We start from the raw sequence: 27120 nt of genomic DNA, 5'->3' as shown, positions 1-27120 counted from the left end.
CTCTTCGTGTATTTACACATTTTTCATTTATTTAGTCGCTGGCTCTGGGGTCATGACCTCACAACCTGACACCTTTTGTCAGCAGCACCAATATGTACAACGAAGATAGTTAATTTATAGTCTATATGAACGTATTTTCACTACTCGGCGTTTATTTTAGAAAATTCCTTTTGAAAATATTGTGTCCTAAATCCTAATCAACGAATACCTTCATACCGAAATATTTTCAAACAAAGGCGCAAAAATTCGACCCATCGTTACGTGTGAAAACGTTGCGGGTTAAAACTATAAAAGACGACCGATGAAATAATAGAACGATCGACAATACCGACAGCTCGACACGAGAGTGAATATCAGGAAAAAAAATATTCGAAAGGGATTTATTATGGACTCGTCGGGTATATAAGGACGTGTGCTCGAGTAAGTACGGTGTTGGCATTAGTACCATAGTCTCTCTCTCTTTCTCTCATATGGCATAAAACTATAGTACAGATACTACATACGTATATGAACATATACTCGTAGCACGTCGTCTAGCCGAACTTTATACACACTGGTGGATCGCATCGGTGAAATTTCCATCGTTAAAAGCATTCTTACCGTTCATTTATGCGCCACGTTACGTCATTCAGGGATCCCATTTATCGTATTTTTAGCCGGTGCATTGTATAGTGAAGTATAGACGTTAAAAGCGACGACGTTATTAAAGGCGATGAAAGTCGTATACTAATGAATTGTCATTTACAGAGACGAAATTGTTAATCGACCCTTGTATGTTGACCTAGTAATGAGATGAGAGCGCCATTTTCTTCAAAAGGGTTCCGGCATTGATTAGCCAAATCCGTTAGGTGTATATTTACACGGAAGTACACGTCAAAGGAACCATACCAAGTCGTGCAATCGAAGCAGGATACGAGAAAGTCACCAGATTCTCTTCGTTTACTTGTACAACTACAGATTGTTAATTGGAACACTTTTTAAATCACAATTTTTATAAAATGGCAGGAAATTCACGCTGAGCTCGCAGGTCTTTTCTCTATTTACTAACTACCTACCTAGTAAAACATCTAAGAGATTTGATTACCTACGTATCAAAAAACTTCATCAAGTCAGTGGAACAGATTCAAGGGTAGTGGCGTCGTGTTTAATATTCGATATAAAGTCGTCATAAGAGAGATAGGTGCTGAAAATAACTAGTTATATGTGTAATATTGTATCGTAAGACGTCGCCTTATAATGAAATACATATCCGGTAAAAAAAACACAGTAGGAAATTTGTTTCCGTTTTGTCGTGTTTATTGGTATGTCTGTCTCGTGGTATTGTCGTACACGTGAGATTAAATCGTAATGTCGTTACGGTTCCCCAGATTTACTGTGGGTGTGAAATTTTTGCATCGAGGGGACTTTCTTTTTTAATATTTTTTTGGGTGCTTTATTATTAGTATAATTACTCATACTTACCTACTTATGCTGTAATATGTACTTGGTTTTGAGAGATTGATACATAATGCTAGATGGGAAATTCCATCCATTTTACTGGGGAACATTTCTTGTACGAATATTTTCCTTTAAAAAATTGAGTTTTTGATGGAAAATGGTACTTTTAAAATAACTTACCAATCAAAAAACTTCACCAAAAATCGAAAAATGAATCACAGCAGTTGGAATTTAAATTATAGAGATTTTAAACTCTCATCGAAATTAGATCCAGAGCCCCAATTGGACCTATCACAGCACCCGAATAATAACAGAGATCCATACCCTGCAATTTTAACAGTTTCCTTTCTTCAAAATTCAATTCGCTTGATGAACACGTTTTTCACAACTTCAACTTACCATAAGAACCAGCATGAGCTAATACTTTAGATCTAGAAACCCTTTCGAAAACACAGCAACCACTTCACACCGGTAATAATTCACTTTAACAGCGTACTCTTTAATTGGAAAATGTGTGGCGTAAAAAGCCTAATTGTACGAAAACATCCAAAGGTGTAATAAAATTTCATAAATTCGCCCGTCGCTGGGTTTCTTTTGTGTAAGCGAGTTATTTTAATAGAGCAAAGGCGCTAATAAAATTGTATTTTAACGCTGCCAGCTGCGATATATGGCCGCAATAAAAATAATTTCTAGCCCGGCAAAAATCATGCTCTTTTGTAGAAGTTAAAATGATACTATATAAAATTACATCTCTATCCCTACATAAGCCCTATATAGGGCTTCCTCAGCCTCGATATACGTAGTATATCAAACTTATTATTTCTGAGTGGATCCAGATAAGTCTCGTATACGTGTATGCTACACTCGAGTGACCGGATACCGCAACAAAGAAATGGTTGAACGTTTTTTTTTCGCCCTTCTAGGTTATATAGTTTTCTTTTTTATAATTACCGCAACAAAAGCAGAACGTTGAGATGAAAAAGGCTCAAAGAACTTACCTTTTAGTCGGTTGGGGTTTCTCGATAATTGAATTACGTTGATACGATATAGCGTACAATGTTCGACGTCGATTGTCTCTCGCCCTCTTTCTCTCTCCATCTATGGTTTATTTACGCGTCTCGATGTAATTACACCTCTCCCACGTAGTTGACCTATATCAGCACGATTACGAAGAATGGTATAGCATACGTGTAAGCTTAAGTGCCCAAATGTGGCAATCTTGAGGTATCTATTTTTTTCTTGGATAAATCCAATCTGGCGAGTCGTAGAATGAAACTTATTGGCTTCAAAATCACATCAATCGAAAGGAAAGAGAATTTCGCGTCTATTGGATACCTTACTTTTTAAAATTTAATCCAATTCATGTGCCCAAAATTTCGTTTTTAAAATTGCAATTTTTCCCCAAACGTGGCCACTTTGAGTTTGTGAAAAGCTAAAAGTGGCCACTTGAAAAATTAAGAGTAAAATTCCAGAAAATTGGCCTAGAATGCTAAAATTTTGGTATTAACTCTATTTTTGACTTCCCAAATTTATTAAAAATGGTTTCAACCCGATTCAAACAGTTTTGAAGCCTCCAGCAGATTTTTTAAAGTTGTAATTTCCATAAAATCTTACCAAATGAAGTTGGAAAGCAAAAATTCACTTTGAAAGCTAATTTCAACGTACTGAGCCGACTGAAAGTGGATTCAATCCGTTCTGGAACCGCCAATGACGTTTTGAAAATTCTACCATAAAAGTGCATGATGTTAATTTCCGCTTTATATGTAGCTTCATTATCATTAGGTAAAATTTTGTGGAAATTTCCACTTTGAAAAATCTTCCGGAAGCTCCACAACTGGGCACTCAAAACGGTTCGGAACCGTTGTCAATAGATTTAAGGGGTCAGAAGTAGGGTATACCTACCAAATTTAGCTTCCAGTAATTTTCAATAAATATGCAGTAATGTTGAACCTTCCCTTATAAATAATTATCAAACTTACAAATTAGGAACCAAAATCCCTACTTGGCTTTCAATTTTTCCTGATGAATACAAAGTGGTCACATTACGGTAGGTGGCCACAATTTGGTACTTTACTTTAAACTATCTCATATAGGAAGGAATTCCAACTTGCACAAAAAATTTTGAACTGGACGAAAGAGGTAGAAAGAATGCTTACTTCACCGGCACTAGACGAAATTTCAAGTTCTGAAGTGCATTTTTTTGTTTTTGGTGAATTTTTGAAAATCAAATTTGGGTCAAAAATGATTTTAAAAAATCAAAATTCATCCGAATCCTGAAATTTGGCATATTTACTCTATTTTTGATACACCAAATCAAATTTTGAGCAGCCCTGATGCCTTCAGAAGATTTTTGAAACTTGAAAATTTCGACTGAATTTTAGCATCAAATGAAGTTGGAAAGTCGAACTTTACCCCAAATAGTTATTTCAAGATGCTGAGTCGACCGCAGGAGGTTCAAAGTCGTTTCGGAATCTTCAACGACTTCTTGGAAATTTCAGTTTTTTAAAAACTCCATGTTGCGAGTGGGTTTCTTGAAAAACTGGAATTTTCAAAAAGTCACCAAACGCTCCAAAAACAACTTGAAACCACCTCCAGTCGACCTACGTACTATGTTAAATAGAGATGCGCACAAAGTAATTTTGGTGAAGTGAAAAGTGAAAAAATCATTGAAAAGAGTGAAAAGTTGTGAAAAGTGTAAAAAGAAAATCGCGTGAGTCTCAATTTAAAGCTCTCTGTAAAAGCTTCAAATTGATGTATATTTTGCCTTTCTAAAATACACAAAAAAACAAAATCATATTTTTTCACCTAGTTGATCGAAAAGTGGTAGTTTTGAGCCTTTCTACAGCCTCTAACAGTTTTGGGTTTTTCTGTTTTGAAAAAAATGTAGTGAAAAATATCAAAATGCAATTGAATTGCGAAAGTAGGTACAAGAGCTAGTGAAGAGAGTAAAACTTGATATTTGACTTCATCAGTGTTCTCTGATGAGTGAATTGATTGGTCATTCGCTTTTTTTTTTTTTTTTTTTTTTAGTGAAAACTGAAAAGTGAAATGAAAAGTAAGAACTTTTCTTTTCAATTTTTCATCGAAAGAAAAGTACTTTTCACTTTTCACTTTTCAGACTGCACATCTCTAATGTTAAAATCAAGGTGTAGAGTAAATTTTGACTTTTCAACTTCCTTTGGTGAAATTTTGTGGAAATTTCAAGTTTCAAAAATTCTCCTGGATCCTTCAGAACGGCTCAAGAGGTTCGAGATCGTTTCAAATCATTTTTCGAGTCGAAAATAGGGTATAGGTATCCTATCTTACAATTTTCTAGGTTGATTTTGGATACATTTTTTTTTCTCAGTAACCCTTTGATTTACCTCCGTACTTGAAATTTCGTCTGGTGATGTATTTTTGCATAGTCTTTTTCGGTGTATGCAGCGTTGTCCAGTTAAAATTTTTTTGCGAGTTGGGATACCCTACCCCCACTCCTTTCTGTTGATGAAATACCGGTCAAGATCCCAGTTACCTACTTAAGTACGTTTATTTTTGATTCATATAGCAATGCACGAGTTACGTATTATTCAACTTTCGGAGATACCTCCAAATCACCAATCGTTTCGAATAACTCTTCCTCTACCCTTCCTCCTGATTATGGAGAACCAAAAACGTCAAAATTGACATTCGAAGTTGACACCTCTTGCCCTACAATCCAAAAATGAATTTTCAAAAAAAAACAAAAAAAAAAACAGTCGCACTTAAAGGATGCCATAGACTATACTCTAAGTACACGTGTCAGTGTGGAATTCCATTCGGGAGCATATTTCGCGTTAATACGTCGGCGGCTGCGATATCTCTTTGTGGGAAAAGTCGAGCTCACGTCTTTTTCACCGTCTACGAAGCTCGACGACTATACGACGACAGCGTGTTCTTTAGGTCGAATAATTCGCATACACTGGGGTCTTTTCCAAACAACGTACCTAACCTAACTTACAAGGAGCTGCGAGCTGCAAAAATATCAACATTTCTACGCGAATATACTACACGTGATTAAAGCTGCGAGAATTTATCGCCTGTTTACCTCTCATCCTTCTCCACCCTTTATCCTTTTCTCTTTCTCTTCTCTATATAGTGTCTGTTATGAAAAGAGCTCTCTCAATCCCTTATACATATATAGCACACGCACGAGATATTTGTATCTTCACGCTCGTGCGGCTTCGTCGATGCACAAATTAATAAATTAACGCGCTCGACGCGGTTTAAGAGAAGGTAACCGCCGACGACGACGCGACGCAGACACCAAGGTATTTATGAATTTAGTACGAGTAACATTCACAACATCTTCTTCATCGACACGAGATCAGCACCCATTAAAAGGATATCATTTCGCAAAGCGATTATCGACGCGCCAGCACCCATCGCCCAATCCACTTCCTGCCTAACACGGTGTAAAAATAAAGCGTCGAATGTGTCGCATGTCGTCGTCGTCGTCGCGACGTCAACGTCCTATCGCACCTCTTATAACGTCGAATCGAGCGTGCACAACCGACCGATGAAGACCGACCATCGTATTTGTTGTGTAAAAACAACGCGAACCATATTATTCTCTTTTTCCAAACCGGGCTCAGTGTGAAGATCGCTATCTGCCAAAATGTCGCCAAAACATATTCCCTCCAAACCCCTTCGACCCCGGATTCTGACCCTGATTCCATAAATAAGATGAATTCGTCGTGAATCATTCAGGCAACAGGCGTAGTCGTAGGTTACTACGAATTGCACCGCATATCTGAATATTTGGACCATGAAAAATGGCAACACAACTCTCCGGCACTTGACTTTGATTTTTGGGGACAGCTTTGAACAAATATTTATAATCTTTCATAAAACGAATACCAATGGCAATGTCAGAATTTTCAGGGTCTTCTATGTGAACAGTTCGTTTTTTTTATTATTATTTTTCGAACCCATCTTATTTTTTTTACCCTTAAGAATATTTTTTTGCGTCGCCAAATTCCGATTTATTGATTTCTTATGGGTTTGTGGGAACGTATGTGGTTTAATATCACATCACAAGTAGGTATATTTAAGAAAAAAAAGAGCAAAAGACAGATTCCTTCCTAAAAAGAGATTTTTCAACACTGATGAAATTTTTCCACCATGAATTACCGATTGAAAATATTTGTCATATTTCTAGTTTGTTTTTCTCCTTGAACGCTGAAAAATCACGCTTGAGGTATCTTTGGAAAAAATGACGAATTTTTGAGATACCTACTTGCCTTTGAATCTGACCAAACAATTACACACGAATGAATCCAAATCAAATTAAAATTTAGATAGGTGAAACGAAAAACAAAATAAAATGAGCTTTTTTTCATGTCGGAGAAGTTGATTTATCCCCTTTCCACATTCTCCCCCCTCTTCCTCGTCGACAATATTTTTTCTGTAGTACCTATTTGATTTTTTTTCAAGTTTGGGTGTCAAACATTGAAAAAATAATCGAGTAGGTATTTACTCAGCAGGTACATATTTAGAAATTTTTTTCGAATAACAGAGATATTTCAATCGCAATAAGCAAAATAAAAATTTTCATTCCGCTCCAAAATTGGTCAAAAATTAATCTAAAATGACCACGTTCTATTCACACGTAAGATACTTAATCTCGTCCAAGAAAAGCATCATTTTCGCCGGCGATTGAAGATACATGTTTTGGAGTAGGTATCTCATCCAAAGTATACGTGGACTCGTTTTATCTGCAAATTATCGCCCATTTTCTTCCATTTCTCGTTGATGGAAAAAATAACTCGAGCTGATGAAAACGTGGTAATTTGTTGAGCGAAAAAAAAATTTCTCATGTGCGATATATGTACTTACTCGCAAGGCGTCGTCGTCGCTGTCGCGATGGAAAACACCATTGGCAAAAATGACTTTACTTCGGTATACTGAAGGTACCTATACGAGTATCATATACGACGAAGCTTTATTATACGTACTATCCGCGTCCTTTATTATATCACGTACGCGAGCTTCTTTATTAGCTATTAGTATATGGTGGATGTATGTGCCGGAACCGGGACTTATTTTTCAGCTTAGGCACGCGTCTTTTCAATTTTATACTCATCTCGATCCGGACCGATTTCGAGACCATTAAAAATGTAATTTAATCCAACTGTTTTTCAAAAAGAAATAGTTACTTTTCTTCATATCTTTCGCCTTTCCTCGCTTGCCACTTCCTACTCTTTCCTCACTTTAATCAGGGCTAAAAAGTAAATACATTACATATGAGTAACAAAATTTAAATCCTGAACAGAATAATTGGAAAACAAAATTGGAGCAAAATCAGCCAAATATTAAATGTAAGCATACGAGTGGATGAAATTGTTGACCAAAGATAAAAAAAACAATCACATAATTAAGAGAGATAATTTCTCTTTGTAGACAATTTTCTCAGCAAGTTAACGGTACCTAACCAAGTAACCATAAATAGGCATATTTTATGACTGCCTAATGCTTCACTTGGTTATTTTTCAACATGTGGTGTATGTACATCGAGTGAGCAGTGAGCTGCAGTCGAGTTTATATACGTACAATGTGGTTTGCGGCTCGGCAAGTTTCTAGTCAAGGTGGTTCACCAAGACGAGGCTGGTGAACTCGAAATGAGAAAATTTTTCACCGCAAAATTTCCACCCTTGTGGTAAATTTTACAGCTATGGTATTTACTCGAGTATTCTTGTACCATAAGGAGTCAACTCAAACCAAAAATGAAATCGAGATCTTCGATTTTTTTCTGATTTTTTTTTATGAGTTTCGTTCCTTCAATGAACTACTGAAATTAGACCATTATTTTCGTCCTCGTTAGCTGGAAGGTGAGAAGGAGGTACCAAATTTGTACGATATTGCGATTTCTCGCAAAATTGACAAGGTTGAAAAGTCTATAGGAGTTTTACAGAGAATGAATAAAAAATTTGAAATCAGAGATTTTAAAAACCTTGAATTCACACTTTCAGTAAAAAAAAGCCTAAATTTTCATAATTTTTCATTTAAAAAAAAAAAAAAAAAAAAGGATTTTAGAGTGTTTGTTTTAAAACGAAAATAATCGCTACATTTTCCGACAATTTGTTCCTAAAAGAGAAAGTACACGAGAACTCTCAATTTTGATTAAAATTTTGAGAAAATGTTAGAAGTAAGTAATGCGACATCAATTGCCAGGTTTTCAAGGGAACTCAAGAACGTCCAGGGAGGGAGATAAAGGGAAGCAGTTCGCCCAGGACCCGTGTTTTCTTGAAGACTCAGCAGAAGAAAAGCCTGTGATGAAAGAAAAACATGTTTTCTTTTACTTTTCAAAACACAAATCATTGAAAGATTGTTTTCTTTTCTTTATTTTCGAAATTTCAAAAAAAAAAATATCGTTCAACTTAAAGAGTTTTAAATTGGAAAAATAAACTTTCCACATAAAAATTATAGTTTTTTTTGCCTTTCGACATACAAATTTTCAAGAGGTTTTGCCCTCACTAGAGCCATGTTCTCAACATTCTAAAATGAATCTTTAAAATTCTAAAATTTTAAAAGCCAAAAAATAAACTCCTTGCTTAAAAAACATCGTGTTTTGTTTTTTTTAAATACCTACAAATTTTCAAAAATTGTCGACCTCACTTTGCTTTGGTATGTCCTCTTTTTTTTAAAAATCAATTTCCTTTTTAAAAAAACATTGTTTTTAGGCCCATCGAAATCAAATTTTCAAAAATTTTCGCTCTTGCTTCACTCGAACCAATTTGTTTCTTGTTTTAATAAAAAAAAAAATCACATTTGGGCTCCCAAAAATCCAAAACAAAAAATAATTTTTTTTTCAGGTCATATAAATTGATAGAGGAGAAGGTACAAATATGGACCCCCTCTAGCTTTTTGGCTTTAAAGGGTAGAAAAAATTATCAAAATTTTTTTTCGAATATACCTACCATTCGAAAGGCCGAAGACTCTAGTATATTGTGTAAAAAAAATTTTTCTTTTTGTTGAAAACTCACAGAGAAATTTTAAATTTAGAAAAGTGACATAAAATGGTACAAATATGGACTCAGGTACAAATATGGACCCCCTCAAAAAATGAATAAAAATTTCAGAAAATTGAACAAAAATTTATTCAAAGATGTTTTTTGATGCTTTGGACTTGTCTTCTTTATTAATAAAACTTTTCTCAGTATTCTAAAAACCATTGAATCAAAATTAGGTAAAAAAAATTAGGGGTCCATATTTATACCCATGAAAAAAATCGGCGCAGTTTATGAAAAATGAAAAAAATTATGAAAATCAGTTGAAATACAGACAAATATGAAAATATATTTTGAAAGTACACATTATAAGCTACTTACTTCGCTAATAATTTTTTTTCCAAACTTTATTTGAAGTTGATGAATTACCGAATGAAAAACTTGGAAAATTTTCCATTGGCAAGAAAATAATGCGCAAAAAAAAACAATTGCTGATGAGAGACACCCAAGTTTTCATGGATTCGAAATAAGTACTTGGATTATCGATACTACACTACTAGTATAATTTTTAGTACCCAGCATGACCATAGCGCTAGTGGTTGTACACTAAACCATGGGGGGTCCATATTTGTACCTGGGTCCATAATTGTACCTTCTCCTCTATCAATTGGCAAAAATAGGAATTTTTCCCCTTTCAAACCCCTTCCCCTCCCCCTCCCAAAAATCGCTATATAGTTTTGGCCCTGGAAATGGGGTCAGACGGCTCTGAGGAAGCTTAAATTAAGTAATAGGATATATTTTTGATCCGGCTCTTTTGAACCTTCACTAATGCCTTTGAACATGGAATAGGTACAAAAATACTTGGTTTAAAAAATTTAAAGTTGAATTAAATTCAAAAAATAAACGCTTAGCAATTGAAACCCTGCGACCTCAAACAGCACAGAAGTAATCCAACAATCTGTATTTATAATGTTATTGTTGATTTAATACGTAATTAAAGTAACTTCTAAAAAATCTTCAGCATCGATAACCACCTACCTATACTTCAATCTAGTCAAACAAGGGAAAAGACATTGTGATCACTGATCAGTCAGCTACGAAGGTATTATCGTTTAATTTCTGGCAAAAATCAAATCCATCTAAATGGTACTTGAGATACTTGTAGGTACACGAGTACTTTCTATTTTACGAAGAAAAAATTTGCGTTTCCGCCAAGTACCCGCAACCACGAGATTGAAAATATTTACGCCAGTCTTGTTTACAGTATAATGACATAGTTTTCAAATCGCACCTCTCCCCTTCACCCTTTTCTCAAGATAGCAACTCTTTCGGTCGTCGTCCGCGCGTTTATGTATAATACATACGTAGCGAGTATATAACTTTATTCATACGCCAACGACAATGTTGACCCTTTGAACATTTTCTCGCGGCCCAAAAAAATACAAAAAATATACCCCACGTCACAGCGACGATTTGTAAACGGCCAACACGACGAAATAGACCACTATAAAGAAGGAAAAAAATAATAAAATTCACACTCGGTAATATGTATACTACGCGTTGGTTTATATTTCCATGCAATTTACTCTCTCGATCGTGTCGGGGCGTAGAAAAATGGTCGAGCTGTAACAGCTGCTATACTTATTCGTTTTTTTCCACTTCTCGCTCGTACTACATACGAGTATACGAAAAATTTCTCTGCTGATCCGTTAATATAAAAAATTACTACCACGAAACTCGATACGTGAAATAGAGTGTTTCGATGGCAAACCGTCATGAAATAAGTTGGTGAAGTTATGTGATCGTTGAAAACGGTATGATTTACGTTAACTATAAAGTCGAAAGAAAAATGAACACAGAACAAAAAAAAAAAAAAGAAGATTGGAAAATAAACTATTTTTATTTCGGCGCAATGGTGGTATTTTATGAAAAAGTCGAAAGTATATACCAACGTCGCGACGACGAACAACCAGCATAAAATAAACGAAAAAAACGGGTATTTTATTAGAAATTGTTTGACCGGAAAACGCGTTCCGATCTTTCTACCGTTCAAGGTAGAAAATTTTATCAAATGTGAAGATGTACATGTGCCTGTGTGTGCTGTGCGTCAACTGTGGATTTTTATCCTAAAGTTTTACCTCCTTTTCTGCTCTGCTCTCTGTCTCTTTTTTTCCTTTTTTCATCCGTAAGCTCTCCCTTATTCTGATATAGTAGGTACTATGGAGCGTTATACGAATGCGCTTATTGACAAATAATACGATTTTACTTAGGATGTCCCTCTTCGTTGTTGTTGTTTGTTTTTTTTTTTTTGGTTAAACGTGCTTAGGTTAGAATATGAGATTTTTTGTGGACGAATTTTCACACTTTTTTGTTTATTAGGTGAAATATAACGTACGAAGAGATGATGGGAAAGGAGAAATGGGTTTACATTTTTTCTCGTTTTATTGCATCTCGATAGGATTCAAATAGTCAATAATCCTAGAGTAATACAATTTTGTGTAAATATTTGTAAGCACCTACCTTAAAAATCCATACTTTTTTTTTTACATTTTAGATCATTTTTTGAAATATTAAATACTGTAGGTACCTACTTACTGTTTACACCTTCAATTGAGCAACTTTTTTATGGGGTGGGGGAGTGGGGTGGGAGGTGAGGGGTTTGGTGATGACAGAGTGAACTGGAAAGCGAATAATCGGAAAAGGACCTGGGTTCGTTAAAAGAAATAATGCATTTGAATTTAGTAAATTCTAAAAATTTGTAGGTACCTAAAGTTTAAATTCTGAGATCTTTTCTTTAGATAGGTGGGTACGAAGAGAGGTTTTTTTCGAACATTAAAAAAAATAGGTTTCAATATAGTGGCCAATTGGACTCAAATGAATGTGCAGAAAATTTCAGACCTTAAACTGTTATGAGAGTTAGGGATGGATCCACGAATTACGCACATACTAAATTATTGTGAAAAAAGATACCATTTTTGGTACATATCTAGTGTGAATCATATCTGGCTTAAAAATGAATAAGAACCTATTTTTAGCCTCCGGTGCAAGTAAAAAATCAAAACTGTAATTATTAGGTATCTACTTGTTTCAAAAGTAGGTACTCAACAGTGAGGTGATTTTTTTTTCAACCCTTCTAAAAAACTACAATTTTGGTTGGTTCTATAATCAGGCATATATATTTTTTCGATTGTTTTAGGATGCTAATTATCTCAAAATTTCGAACAAATCAGTTCAAAAGTAACTAGATAGAGGTAGCTTAAGTTTTAAGCAACGTGTAAAATTCTTGAAAAAATTTTCAAAAAATGAAATTTTCAGAAATGATTTACAAAAGTTTTTTTTTCGTTGAAATTTCGTCCAATGGTCGTCTAGGGTGGGTCATTTTTTAATTTTTTTGAAATTTTATGGATACTACCAAAATATTATAAATTATAACCAAGTGACCTCAACAAAAAATTTCAAATTTTCAGATCAATGCCTTAACTAAGAAGAAATAACTCTTGCTTCTCAGTTTTTACTATTTATTAGTGCAAAGCTTTTCAAACACCAAGTGTTCATCATCAGGCTTAAATCACTATTGAACAAAATAACCAAGTCTACAAGCTTATATACTAGTGTACAAGGGTGTGGTAGTTTAACAGTACAAGGGTGTGGCAGTACAAGGGTGTGGTCATGTGGAAGAGGGTGTGGTTGTAGGTGAGGATGTGGTAGGAGTCATGTCTTCAAGTTTGGTTTTAATAACAGAAAGTAGGATATTTTCTAAGGGTTTTAAGTCATTATTTAGTAAATTTGTTTTGTTTTTCTTCATGGCTATTGCTTCCCTAATGTTTAATTGAGATGGTTTATCTATTTTTTGTATGAGGTTCAGGTTTTCAAAGGAAGTAGTGTGGTTGGTGGCAATGAGATGATCTGAGAGAGCAGACTTATTTTCATATTTGTATTTAGCATAATAAAGATGTTCCTTGAACCTCTTTTTGATGTTTCTTTTGGTTTGACCTATATAAATTCCTTGGCAATCTTTACATTTGATTTTGTAGATGCCACTACAGTCTTCAGGTTTGTCTTTGTCTTTAGTGTTACCAAGAAGGTTTTTAATTTTGTTATCATTGGTGAAAATGGGTTGTATGTTGTGTTTTCTGAAGACTGTTTTCATTTTATTTGTGAGAGGGGGATAGTAACTGATCGGAGTTAGGATCAGTTACTATCCCCCTCTCACAAATAAAATGAAAACAGTCTTCAGAAAACACAACATACAACCCATTTTCACCAATGATAACAAAATTAAAAACCTTCTTGGTAACACTAAAGACAAAGACAAACCTGAAGACTGTAGTGGCATCTACAAAATCAAATGTAAAGATTGCCAAGGAATTTATATAGGTCAAACCAAAAGAAACATCAAAAAGAGGTTCAAGGAACATCTTTATTATGCTAAATACAAATATGAAAATAAGTCTGCTCTCTCAGATCATCTCATTGCCACCAACCACACTACTTCCTTTGAAAACCTGAACCTCATACAAAAAATAGATAAACCATCTCAATTAAACATTAGGGAAGCAATAGCCATGAAGAAAAACAAAACAAATTTACTAAATAATGACTTAAAACCCTTAGAAAATATCCTACTTTCTGTTATTAAAACCAAACTTGAAGACATGACTCCTACCACATCCTCACCTACAACCACACCCTCTTCCACATGACCACACCCTTGTACTGCCACACCCTTGTACTGTTAAACTACCACACCCTTGTACACTAGTATATAAGCTTGTAGACTTGGTTATTTTGTTCAATAGTGATTTAAGCCTGATGATGAACACTTGGTGTTTGAAAAGCTTTGCACTAATAAATAGTAAAAACTGAGAAGCAAGAGTTATTTCTTCCTAATCTAACAAACTTCTCGCTAAAAGGTTCTTTTTACCTTTGACATTATGGCATTCGAGCCTAATGAACCTAATTCATTATTCAACAGATACCAAAGTCTTAAAACTAAGGTGAAGTTGATACCTCTTGATATTAGTTTTCTTAAACAGTGTAGGGTACACAATGTTTTCCCTAAGTGTGTGGTGTTTAACAGTAAAGTGAAAACTCCTTCCACAAAAAGGGCTCTAGAGAAAGCCAAAACCTATTGGTTAAGCTCTGAGCTTCACAGCCTGTATGCAAAAAGATCCAGCATAGAAGTGGAACTATATGCACTTCACAAAAAACTAAGCCAGACCATACCAAAACTGCAGTGGGATGAAATGGAAAGAAAGATGTTCAGATCAATTGAGGAGAAAAAGAGAAAGAAAAGAAATTCACAAAACAAAAAGTTGAAAAATCTGTTAAAAGAAAAAAGTAACCATAGTGGTGTTAGCAATGTTGTTAGTGTCAGTGGCAGTGACAGTAATGGTGTTAATGAGACTACTGTGTATGTGAAAAACCTAACTGATGTGGTGTTCTCCAAAGAAGAATTGGATCTTCTAAACAAGGGTCTAAAATTCTCTTTACCACCCATGAGGCCTCCTATTGAAGATATTATTTCTGATGTGGATGCTTCATTGTGGAGAGAGACCTCAGAAACAAAAATCAGCATAAAGAAAGAAGTGGTAGACATCATCAAAACCCATAAACCAACAAGAATTCCATTTCATCCCCACAACAACACCATCAAAAGCTTGAGACAGAAAGGTGTCTACTATATGAAAGCAGACAAGGGAAACACCGTAGTGATAATGAAGAAAGATGAATACTTGGAAAAGTGTGAAACCCTTCTTAATGAAGGACCTTATGAGAAGTTAAAAAGTGATCCTGTGGATAAAATGGTGAAAGAAGTGAAAAGTTTGGTGAAAACTACTCCCTTCCTTAATAACACTCCTTTTCCTTCCAATCCTAAAGTTCCTAAAATGTACTGTCTTCCCAAGATCCATAAACCTAACTATCCTATGAGACCAATTGTGGCCAATATCAAATCTCCTTCCTATAACATTGCCAAAAAACTCCTTTGTAACCTCCAAAACCTTCCTTTTCCTGAAACTCTTCAAGTTAAAAATAATTATGAACTTGCAGAAAAACTGCAAGGGATTACTATTAATGACACAGACAGGCTCATATCTTTTGATGTACAAAATCTTTTCCCCAGTGTGCCTATTCCTGAGACTTTAGAAATGATAGAAAACTGGCTAAAAGAACAAAATATCAACAAAAAAGAAATAACCCATTATATGAATACTATAAAATTATGCACTTCCCAAAACATTTTCCAAATAAATGGAACTTACTACAAACAAACAGGAGGCACAGCTATGGGCAACCCCTTATCTCCCTTTTTGGCAAATTTTTTCATGAGCCACCTTGAGACAAAATTCAAAAAGAACAATAAAAACTTTCCCAAAGCATGGTTTAGATATGTTGATGACATCCTGTGTATCATTCCTGAAGACTTCAACATTGAGGAATTCCTCAATGCTTTAAATAGTCTCTATCCTACCATCAAATTCACTTATGAGCTTGAACAACAAAACAAACTCCCTTTTCTGGACATGTTAATCATTAGACATTCTGACCATCTTGAATTTGATATCTATAGAAAACCCACCCACACCAATAACTACATTCCTTCAGACTCTTTCCAGCCTTGGAACCAAAAATTTGCTGCTTTCAACAGCATGATACACAGGTGTTTAAATCTCCCCCTAAATAAAAATAACCAAAATAAAGAAATAAAAAACATCATGTCTATTGCTTCCAACCTTGGCTACACAAAAACATCTATCCAAAAACTTATAAGAAAACATGAAAACAAAAAACTAATCAGAGATGCCACAACTTTTATTGCTGAAAAAGATGATGTCAAAAGAGTTAGGATCAGTTACTATCCCCCTCTCACAAATAAAATGAAAACAGTCTTCAGAAAACACAACATACAACCCATTTTCACCAATGATAACAAAATTAAAAACCTTCTTGGTAACACTAAAGACAAAGACAAACCTGAAGACTGTAGTGGCATCTACAAAATCAAATGTAAAGATTGCCAAGGAATTTATATAGGTCAAACCAAAAGAAACATCAAAAAAAGGTTCAAGGAACATCTTTATTATGCTAAATACAAATATGAAAATAAGTCTGCTCTCTCAGATCATCTCATTGCCACCAACCACACTACTTCCTTTGAAAACCTGAACCTCATACAAAAAATAGATAAACCATCTCAATTAAACATTAGGGAAGCAATAGCCATGAAGAAAAACAAAACAAATTTACTAAATAATGACTTAAAACCCTTAGAAAATATCCTACTTTCTGTTATTAAAACCAAACTTGAAGACATGACTCCTACCACATCCTCACCTACAACCACACCCTCTTCCACATGACCACACCCTTGTACTGCCACACCCTTGTACTGTTAAACTACCACACCCTTGTACACTAGTATATAAGCTTGTAGACTTGGTTATTTTGTTCAATAGTGATTTAAGCCTGATGATGAACACTTGGTGTTTGAAAAGCTTTGCACTAATAAATAGTAAAAACTGAGAAGCAAGAGTTATTTCTTCCTAATCTAACAAACTTCTCGCTAAAAGGTTCTTTTTACCTTTGCCTTAACTAAGTATTCCTCAATGGGAGATCCAAGGTAGGGGAAAAATATAATATAATTATGTATTGTAATCATCTATTTTTGATCAGGCATCTTGTTGAACAATGATTCAGAAGTTGATTTTTTTTGAAAAAAAAAAATCAGATACATTTTTGATGTCTTAATTCTTTGTTGAAAAAATATCAAGTACCTATATACTTAATTTTCAAAATTATACCGACTACCGAGTAATATTCTAACAGAGGTTTATTTAAAAGTTATTTTTGCTCGTACTTTTCATGAATTTTTTGAAGTGGGAGGGAGGAGAAAATTTCAAAGTAAATGAGAAAAAAATGACAATTTCCAGCTAAAATTGAGTCAAGATTTCTATCTCTGAAGCCTCCAGTCACACTCGTACTTTTTGCCATTCAACTTTATCAATGTCAGCGGGACATTTTGATCGTGATTTTGATTCGTGCTAGTTGCATTTTAATCATTTAGATAGTCCTAACTGATTGTCTGCTGGCATATATACCATTAAAAAAAGGATAAAGCCATAAAAAACTGTGCGTGTACTATTACTTTCGATGCAATTAAGTGCTCATGTAAATAGATTGGGGGTACGTTTATCGTACCTACTTTTTAACCACACAGATGCGTATTTTTCACTGTACGTAATTGCGTTCAAAACATTTTAAAATAATCGATCGTACAATTTTTTTAAAAAATTAACTCGTCGTACGAGCCCTTTCCTCTTTTCATTTACAAATGCAGAATACTGCCAATAATATAACTCTTGCAGGTAAATCGAGCTTGTCATTGCTGGTAATTCGATAATTCGAGATGATAAACGTAACACAGACGATCATAAAACTCACACGATATAGATAACATTATTGCAACACAAACGTCACATTGCAGACGATCAGTAGTATCCGATACGAGTAGAATAACCTATAGCGATAGGTAAAGGGGCAAAGGAAGGGAATAAATTACAGAGTACATCATACACACATACTATAGGGACGAAAATATCGCAATTTTACGATCGCAGCTTTCGCACGTTAGACACACGCGAATGTTTGGTATAACGGTGCGCAAAATTAAAGGCGGATTTAAGAAAAGTCGTAAAGATTTGAAAGGAAAAACGTTCCGGATCGGAGACGAGGCAGACGGTTAACGCTACGTTTCTATTCTGTCGGCTAAGCGTATGTAAGCCAAAATGGACACCAAAACAGCGATAAAAACTTTTTCTATAAACATAAAGGATATTTAAAGGGTTAACAAGACGAGTAAAGGATATTGCCAGAACGAAGGTAGGACGCAGCGTATAACGCTAGATGGAGGAAAAAAAAAGAGAAAAATACAACCAGAACATATCTCGTTAGTAATAAAATAAGTTTTTTTTCCTATACCTCCTAGTCCTCTTTATACCCGCGCTTTTTTCTATATTATATTGCAAAGGCAAACGATCAAGTACAGTATAATAGGTAGGTGGTGGATGGTGAGGGTACATCGCGTGTATATGAGAATAAAAACAAGCCTAAGAGAAAAAGACTATATACCTATATGGAAGAAGGCTAGAGCGGGGGAGGAGGCGCAAAGGACGCGAAATTGTTTAAAGGAATGGTCTTGCCTGGGAATGCGTCATATGGTTGTAATAACGAGCAAAGAGTCGTTGTTTATGTACGCATAAAAATTCCCTCAGTTCTGAAAAAAGGATATCTCCTGCACTAGCATCGTACGTAGGCTATATGTACCTACATATACGATGACCAGGGTTCTATTATCTAAGCCTATGTATAGTTTATCCTGTGTCCTGTACCATGTCCGGTTACATGGTGATTGATTTATAACCAGAATTACAGCTGTAGTGAAATTTAAAATCTACACAGACGAATATGGAAAAAAATACTCCTATGTTGTTGTGTAAGTTTCTCGTAGGTAGTATCCACACGTTCATGTAGGAAAAAAATTTCTCAGGAGGAATGTCAACGAAATATATGTTTTTACAATGGCACACTCAACCGCGAAACTTCATACATACATTAAGTGTATAAAATGTGCTTATGCAACGTGGTAGGCAGATTTTCATGACGAAGCCAATTTTTTTTTGGCTAGTAATTACCATAGCCCATAGTATGTGCATATGAATTTTTATTACTTACAGCACATTTATTTTTTCACCAATTTAGATTGAACACCGATGAGGATCTGAGGAGGAAGAGGAGGAGGGGCGATAGTTTGATCACCTTTCGTGGTTTTGTTGGAGAAGTAGGTAGGTATGCTTGAATTAATAAGTAGGTAATAGGACCATTTGAGCATTCAAAATTATTATTTTTCAATTTTTGGAGAATTTTCAAAAATCCATAAGAACCAACTTTGGTATGACAGGGTGTATACCAAAATTTGATATTCAAAAATCGCGACTTTTCACGACTTTTTTTTCAGTACTTACCCCTTATTTTGAATTGTATTATTTAATTTTATACTCAAAAATCGTGACTTTTCGCCACCTTTTTTCGCGACTTTTTTTCAGTAGGTACCCGCCATGTTGAATTTTGTGATTATTTACCTAAGTTGATTTTCAAAAATCAAAACTTTTCACGACTTTTTTTCAAGACTTTTCGCGACCTTTTGTGAGGTAGCATCCATGCCAGTATGTGATACTATGATCGTGACTGTATTATTCTCCTCCTTGGTCTATGTGTTAACTCCAAGTTAAGCCAAACCCCAAAGTGACTGGAACAGTTGAGGCTTCATGCACCAAACTGGAACTTTCTCTCGTCACTGCATAAAGTAGCTGCAGCGAAGAAATACAAAGGAGAATTCGGTCTGTTATGCTTATGTATGTCCTCACACTATGGGTGACCAAAGATGGTAATTTCAGGTACCTGATCAATAGTTGAGCCCTTTGTGCATGTCATGTTGTGATATGTGATTCTGATAAATTGTTGCAATATATGTTTTTTATGTCAAGCCCTTAAATTGTTGTGATATCTTCTATTATATAAAGCGAAGTTCAAAATTCTTTGTCACAGCATCACGGCTAAACGGCTGGATAAAAACGTCTGAAATTTTGACCCTAGACTGCCGTTATGGTGTAGATCAGCCACTGGACATTCGATTTTCAAAATTTTGCCTCAAAAAGCTACAATTGAGCTTCAAAGTTTTTATGATGTCATGAAGATGACCACATCAAAAGCTTTCATTTCGCCGGTGTCGATGGCTTGGTTAAAAAACACGCAAGTCCAGGTTTATTGAAAATGCTTTTTTGTGGTTTCTTTAGTTAAAAAAAAACGAGGAATCTGAATATAAAAACCTCGTAAGTCGAAAATGCACCCTAGCGCTGTAATCGGCAAAAATCTAAGATTGAAAAACGCGTAAGTCCGACATACGAGGTTTCTATAATAAATGAAAAATACGTAAGTCCGACTTACGAGGATTCTATTATAAAAACCATGTAACTACAAGAATTTAAATTTGAAAACCTCGTAAGTCCTTGTTAAAAACCACGTAAGTCCTATGTAAGTATGATGAAAACCTGTATGTCCTTTCAAAGCGCTTTAATTAACTACTTATAATTGATCAACCTATAAAATATCATCAAGGCCATACCATTAAGACCCCTAAAATATAATAATGCAATGTAAAACTGCAAATAACATCATCTAAATGTTTCAAACGTTTTTTTGCTCTCCTGAAAAATTTACGATTTTGGACTTACGTGTTATTTAAACCAAGCCATCGACGGCGGATTTTTTTCAGTACCTCCCATTTTGAATTTTATGATTATTTGAAATGATAATTTGAGAGTAGCACTACCATTGATTAATAAACCAAGAAGTTTTTAAAATTTAAAGTCGCCCAATTTTTTACGACTTTGCAACATTGATCATCAGAGCATCACTTAATCAATTTTGATCTTCTCCATTATTCGAATTTAAAGCATTTTCACCTTTGATTTAATAATTAACCCTATGTTAACATCGACACAAAAATGAAAAAGAAAAAATACGCACATTCCACTCGACCTAATTACTCACAAGTAATCACCCCGGAAACCCAGCTGAAAAGCCAATTAAACCGCGAAACAATTCAACATGCTGCTTTTTCAGTCTTTGAGCTTTTTATATCGTGTTACCTACCTCGATGACGTAAAATAAAACAGACACAAAAGAGAGAGAGAGAGGGAGATCAAGTAAGCATAAAAATCAATTAACTCGGGTTAAATTAATGTATCTTCGTTTCACCACAGGTTATTATACATTTGTGCCACCAAAAAGACATCTTTATCTTTCATCAAAAAGAACAAACGGAAACCTACAGGTAAGTTGGAGAAATGCATACATATGCATGCGTCCTTGGAACTTCCTCGCATTTATTTCAAACTATACGAGTATACAAATACGCACACTTGCTGCCTTTACAATTCGTCAAGTGCACGTGTAATTCACGTAGAGTGAAAAGGAAATCAAAATGAAAAGATAATTTGCCAAGCATTATGCAACCTTTTCGTTATTTTATTCGTCGTTTAGATAGATATTAGAGTACCTACTCAACATAATAGGTAGATGCGTGTAGCATAGGTAAGATAAATATACATATTTTTTCCTTCGAAATTACTCACTCTTTATAAAGTCGCCGAGGCAATAGAATTTCAACACAGGTACATAATTTTATTCAATGTTGGTGGAACTTTTGCTTACCTGAAACATAAAAAAATACAAATAAAAATAATCGTAAGTAATACAAATACAAAAATTCAGTTTTAAAAATCTCATAAGCATCATAGCATTACATAAACATAGTATAATCTTAGAAAACTAAAATGCTTCAGAAATCTTCAGTAATTTTTTGAAACCGGTTCTCTGGGTTGTAACCGGTTGCCACCAACTTCCAATGAAAAACCAAACATTTTTTACCTCTCGCGATTTTTGAACCAGTTCACCTATTTCCCAAAATATGGACTTGTTTCAAATCAAAGGCCAAAGGTACAAACGAAAAAATAATTACTTAACAGATTACGTACTTGTTTAGTTCAATTCCAAAAGCTCGATTTTTTTTTTTTTTAATTTCGAGAAAAATTCGGAGTCATATTTTTCCTAAAATTTCATTATGATTGCTTAATTTCGAAAAATCAGCTGGGTATTGGGTATGTTTAGAAAATAAAAATATCTATAGGTAAGATGGCGAATTGTAAAAAAAATTACGGATTTTGACCAAATTCAGACGGAGACCTTTATTTCAAGTTGAAAACCACTCGAAAAAATGTTTAGCTTTGGAGGTGCGTACATTCGATTTAGACGTATAAAAAAGCTTTTTAGTTTTCTATAAAATCGACTCAATTAGCTCGATAAAAAAATCATCATCATCGGTGGAAATTTTCCTTCCGTATTATTCGTACCTAAGTAAGTATAATTTTCAATCCACCATTTGTTGGTATCCGCTAGAAAAGTTTTTTTTCAGCGGATTTTCGTCACCGCGTACCTCGACTCATTCTCTATAGTCTATAATGCATAGTTAGGCTATAGAGATTTGAACGGATTTTATAATGAAGCTGTTCTCTGCTGAAATAAAAACGCCACGCAATCGAGCTGAGGCAAGATACCAGAGTATAGGATAGGTACATTATACGACGCATACTATTTAGAAAAACTATAAAATCACGAGTGAAATTAATCCAATAAATCTTTTAAGAATAGAACAGATATTGCCCCTTTTATAGAATATCTACCCTGCATGTATTATTTTCAGCTTCAATAAGCAAATCCGTATTTTGCGATATTTTTCGCGCCATGTACCTTCCGTTCTGACTGCCACTGACCCCTCTTCACCATTCCAATCTTTCTCTGCACCTGGTTCAGAACACAATGCAATAATTTTCCGGTGAATTTGGATTTTTTCGGATATACGGTACGACTTGAAGCTTGGTGCGTCGTGTTTTTTCCTGGCTGGACATTCTTTTATCAGATATTTCAGCCGTATATCAAAAAATACACCCTTTGCCACGATACCTGTCCGATGTTCAACACCCTGCTAACCCTTGCAGGTCCAGGTCTCAGCCGAGAGCAATAATTACCCCAGCTATAGTGACGTTTTATAGGCCGACAAATGTACATTCGCGTCATCTTGCACAGGATAGGTGATCGCAGGGATTATGGTAGGAGCGTAAACTACACAGCGAGATGTCGACCGAGGCGAGCATTTAAATAAATCATTCGACGAAAAATTGCGCTCCGGATGAAAAAAAAATTCCTAACGTCGAAAAAAAATTAAAAATTATCGCTGCGGGAAAAATGAAAAACGTGTAAAATAAAATTAAGCGCTTAATGTATACAACAAAACTCCTTATCAATTGCGTGCTCGGAATAAACACGTTCTTAAAAAAAAAAAAAAAAAATACGAAATGAAAAAAAACACCATCCTTTAGATCGCTGCGTTTTTCTCGCCAGCTCGCGTACGTTCCGTACGTACTACGTAAATAGATAAAGTGTACAGACCAAATGCACGAAATTAAAAAAACACTCGCAAAATTAAATGAACTGGAGATAACTTTTTATTCGCCGAGTTGAATTACAACACACTCGATTTTATCTCGTTCGAAATTTAAATTTTCCAATTGGTTTGGAAATTGTAGCCGCACACTGAACGGATAATTTGTGCACAACACGTCACACACGTATAAAATTACACAGGCCACGAGGCTGCGAGTCTTTCAACATGATATTTCAAACTCCTCCTTGCTTCTTTGCCCCTTATTGCTCAACATGATGGTAATACAAATCCTATACCACATCGTGTATGAGCCATATTCACTAAGTATACCCATTTAGGTACCTATCTCTGTGTGTAGAGTGTATTGGTATTGGTAAGTTAACTACGTATACGGCTGCTTTCTACATTTAGGTACCTCAGCTTTTCCTAACTCATAATACAAGATGCGTTTCATCTCTATTTGGGATCCTCTCTTTTACCACAGTACACTAAAATCAGATAACACGTTTAAATGCCACAAAGAAAATATACCTACCGAACTAAACGAGTTTTTATTTTTTAGTTTCATTTAGGTACCGTTTCTTTTACCTTTGCTTCCTTGTTCCTTGCCTTTTCGTTTTCTTGATGCTTAGAACTTTTCAAATGCTTGGGCAACTTTTCATTTACATATTATACTCGTATGTACACTCGTATCTTCGATGAGTCATGGTAATAAATTTTCTCTATTGAAAAACGAGCTGACTTTTGATACAATATGAAGCCTTCAGAAAAATATAGGTACTCAATTTTTGGAAATTGTAAAATACGTATTTACAAGGGAACACAATCACCACGGTTAAAAAGTTTGCAGCTTTCGAATTATTAACAAGTGGATCTGTTTTCAAACGAATTGTTTACGTATAAATTGATTCAATTCTGAGTGAACTGTTCGTGAGAGTATTAATTACTTAATTCATTTAAGGGAATCATTCATGAACGAATTGATTAATTTTTTGAAAGAACCATTCGCGAACGAATTAATCAATTCTTCAATTATTTATAGATATGAATCAATTCGTTCGCAAATGATTCACCAAAAATTAATCAATTCGTTCGTGAATGATTCACCAAAAATTAAGTAAATGAATCGATTCGTTCGTGAACGAGCCACTTACAAAAATCAATTCGTTCGCGAATGATTCTCCAAAAATTATTTATTTCGTTCACGAATGATTCACCAAAAATTATTCAATTCGTTCACAAATTATTCACCTAAAATTATTCAATTCGTTCGCGAATGATTCACTGAAAAATTTAATTCATTCGCGAATGATTCACCAAAAATCATTCAATTCGTTCGCGAATAATTCAGTGAAAATTGTTCAATTCTTTCGTGAACGATTTATCAAAAATTGTTCAATTCATTCGCGAATGATTCACCAAAACTTATTCAAATCGTTCACGAATGATTCACTAGAAAATTCAATTCGTTCGCGAATGATTTACCAAAAATTAATCAATTTGTTCGTGAATGATTCAACAAAAATTAAGTAAATGAATCGATTCGTTCGTGAACGAGCCATTACAAGAATCAATTCGTTTGCGAATGATTCTCCAAAAATTATTCAATTCGTTAACGAATGATTCACCGAAAATTATTCAATTCGTTCGCGAATGATTCGCCAAAAATTATTCAATTATCTCACGAATGATTCACCTAAAATTATTCAATTCGTTTGCGAATGATTCACTAAAAAATTTTCAATTCGTTCGCGAACGATTTGCCAAAAATTGTTTAATTCGTTTGCGAATGATTCACTAAAACTTTTTCAAATCGTTCACGAATGATTCACTAAAAAATTCAATTCGTTCGCGAATGATTTACCAACTATCAATCCATTCCTAGAAATTAATCAATTTGTCCAATCGCCAATCGGTTGTGATTGTGAATGATTCGATTTGATTCGTTTCGCTTCGCTTGAAAACAGATCAATTCCTATACAATAGTTTCACAAAAACCGAATCAATCTTGAATTAATTGATCCGTCTGCATTTGCGAATGATTCACCAAGAAATCAGTCGTAAATGATTCGATTCGATTGTAAACAGATCAATTGCTATACAAATGTTTCGAAAAAGTGACTCAATTTGTTCATAAAAGATTTGTATTTTTGAAGAAAAATCGGTCTTCTCGCGCTCAATGTGTGAGTGTTTTTTAAAATTAGCAATAATGACTAAAAAATTAAAATCTTTGCATTCCAAAATATTTTTCCAGTTTCAGAAACGATATTTTTTAATGTTTCAGCTTAATTAATGCTAAATATTTGAGAAGAAAAAAAATTGTTAAAATACGAATTTGCCAAAAAAATAAAACAATTTGGAAATGTTTAATCGCTCAGTAGAACCCTATAAAAGTGGCCTGTTCTATAGAGTCAAGTCAAGTTCGTGATTTTTAGAGGGTGCCAAAAGAAATAATTCTGTTAATCTGCTCTTGAATAAGTAGTATACTCTGATTCGTGAAATCTGAATTTATTATTCTATACCCATGACGAACATCTTGCCTATCTTGCATTTTAAAGGAATGACCAAAAATTGAAATTTTCCATCTGCGTGTATTTTTTTCATAAAAACTTATTGAAAATTTCTGAACAAGAGTACCAAACTTTGAACTTTAGCTATTTTATATTTTTAGTGGTGTAATTTTGAAAAAGATTCACTGTTCGCGTGACTGAATCTCTCTTTCTAGTTCTATCTACATCCATAATTCACAATTACTGGTAAAGTTTAAGTACTTGAGGGAATCGTTACATTTACTAAACCCGAAAACACCATGAAATAGATATGTACACCTTTATACCTTCGTATACTTATATATGACCACAGTGTTGGTAGAAAATTCAAAACTTTTGCCACCAAGTAAGTATAGTAAGTATCATCTAACGATGATAGTGAAAAATTAGACATTGAATAGCGTGCTTCGCAGCTCTATCGAATGTTTCAACTTTATAGTATTTCTTCAATTCAATCATAAAAGTGGGAAAATATGTTGGTAAAAGTTTACTTTCGAGTACTTGCATTATTCTTTTTTGTTGTTACTGCAAAAGAAATTTATCTACGCTATGATGGAATTTCACTGAAACTTGTACATACCAAGAAATTATATTCTGTTTGTACCCTTTTATACTTTCGAGTCTGTTAACAATTTTTGGTAAGTATGCTTTTTACAAAAGCTCGAAACGTGAAACGATACTAATAGCGAAATTAATAACGCGTTTTATTTCACAGATTTCTGCAATGGAATACGAAGATAGGTAGTTAAACGGTACGATACAATCGTTTACAACGGAAATGAAGAAAATACGAGATAACGAAAAATTAACCAACAGCAAAATGAAAGAGAAAACACGACGCGATAAAAAAATTACGTATAAAAAGTTATACTATAGTATATAAAGAGAAAAACGACTAGTTGTTGCGATAAAAGAGAAAAAAAAGGTGTATGAATCCGGAAATTAGATTTTCAAAAGCAAACAAAATTTTGCAGATATTCTCGTCGAAGATCATCCGATTGGTTCGCTTTATGTATTTATTTTTCACGAGATGCGAGCTGAGAGAGCTTCGAGTTGGGAAAATCGAAAAAATCGTCCTGTCTCGTCGTTATCGACGAACTGAACCGAA

The 27120-nt window shown here is 34.4% G+C and overlaps 1 protein-coding gene across 5 annotated transcripts in view; it reads right to left on the bottom strand.

The window, feature by feature from the left end:
* Positions 1–27120, bottom strand: part of LOC135833138 (irregular chiasm C-roughest protein-like) — a 327416-nt gene that overhangs the window by 26870 nt on the left and 273426 nt on the right. The window contains exon 1 of one of the 5 annotated variants that reach the window (XM_065346789.1): positions 21596–21674. The exons of the other annotated variants lie outside the window; for them this stretch is intronic. The gene's annotated coding sequence lies outside the window, so the exon portion shown is untranslated. Of the gene's footprint in view, positions 1–21595; positions 21675–27120 lie in introns of those variants that run through there. 5 annotated transcript variants of the gene reach the window in all.

The sequence above is a fragment of the Planococcus citri genome, chromosome 1, assembly GCF_950023065.1.
Source record: "Planococcus citri chromosome 1, ihPlaCitr1.1, whole genome shotgun sequence".
Lineage (NCBI taxonomy): Eukaryota > Metazoa > Arthropoda > Insecta > Hemiptera > Pseudococcidae > Planococcus > Planococcus citri.
The sequence above is the reverse complement of the archived record's forward strand: the minus strand, read 5'-3'. Positions and strand labels throughout refer to the sequence as shown.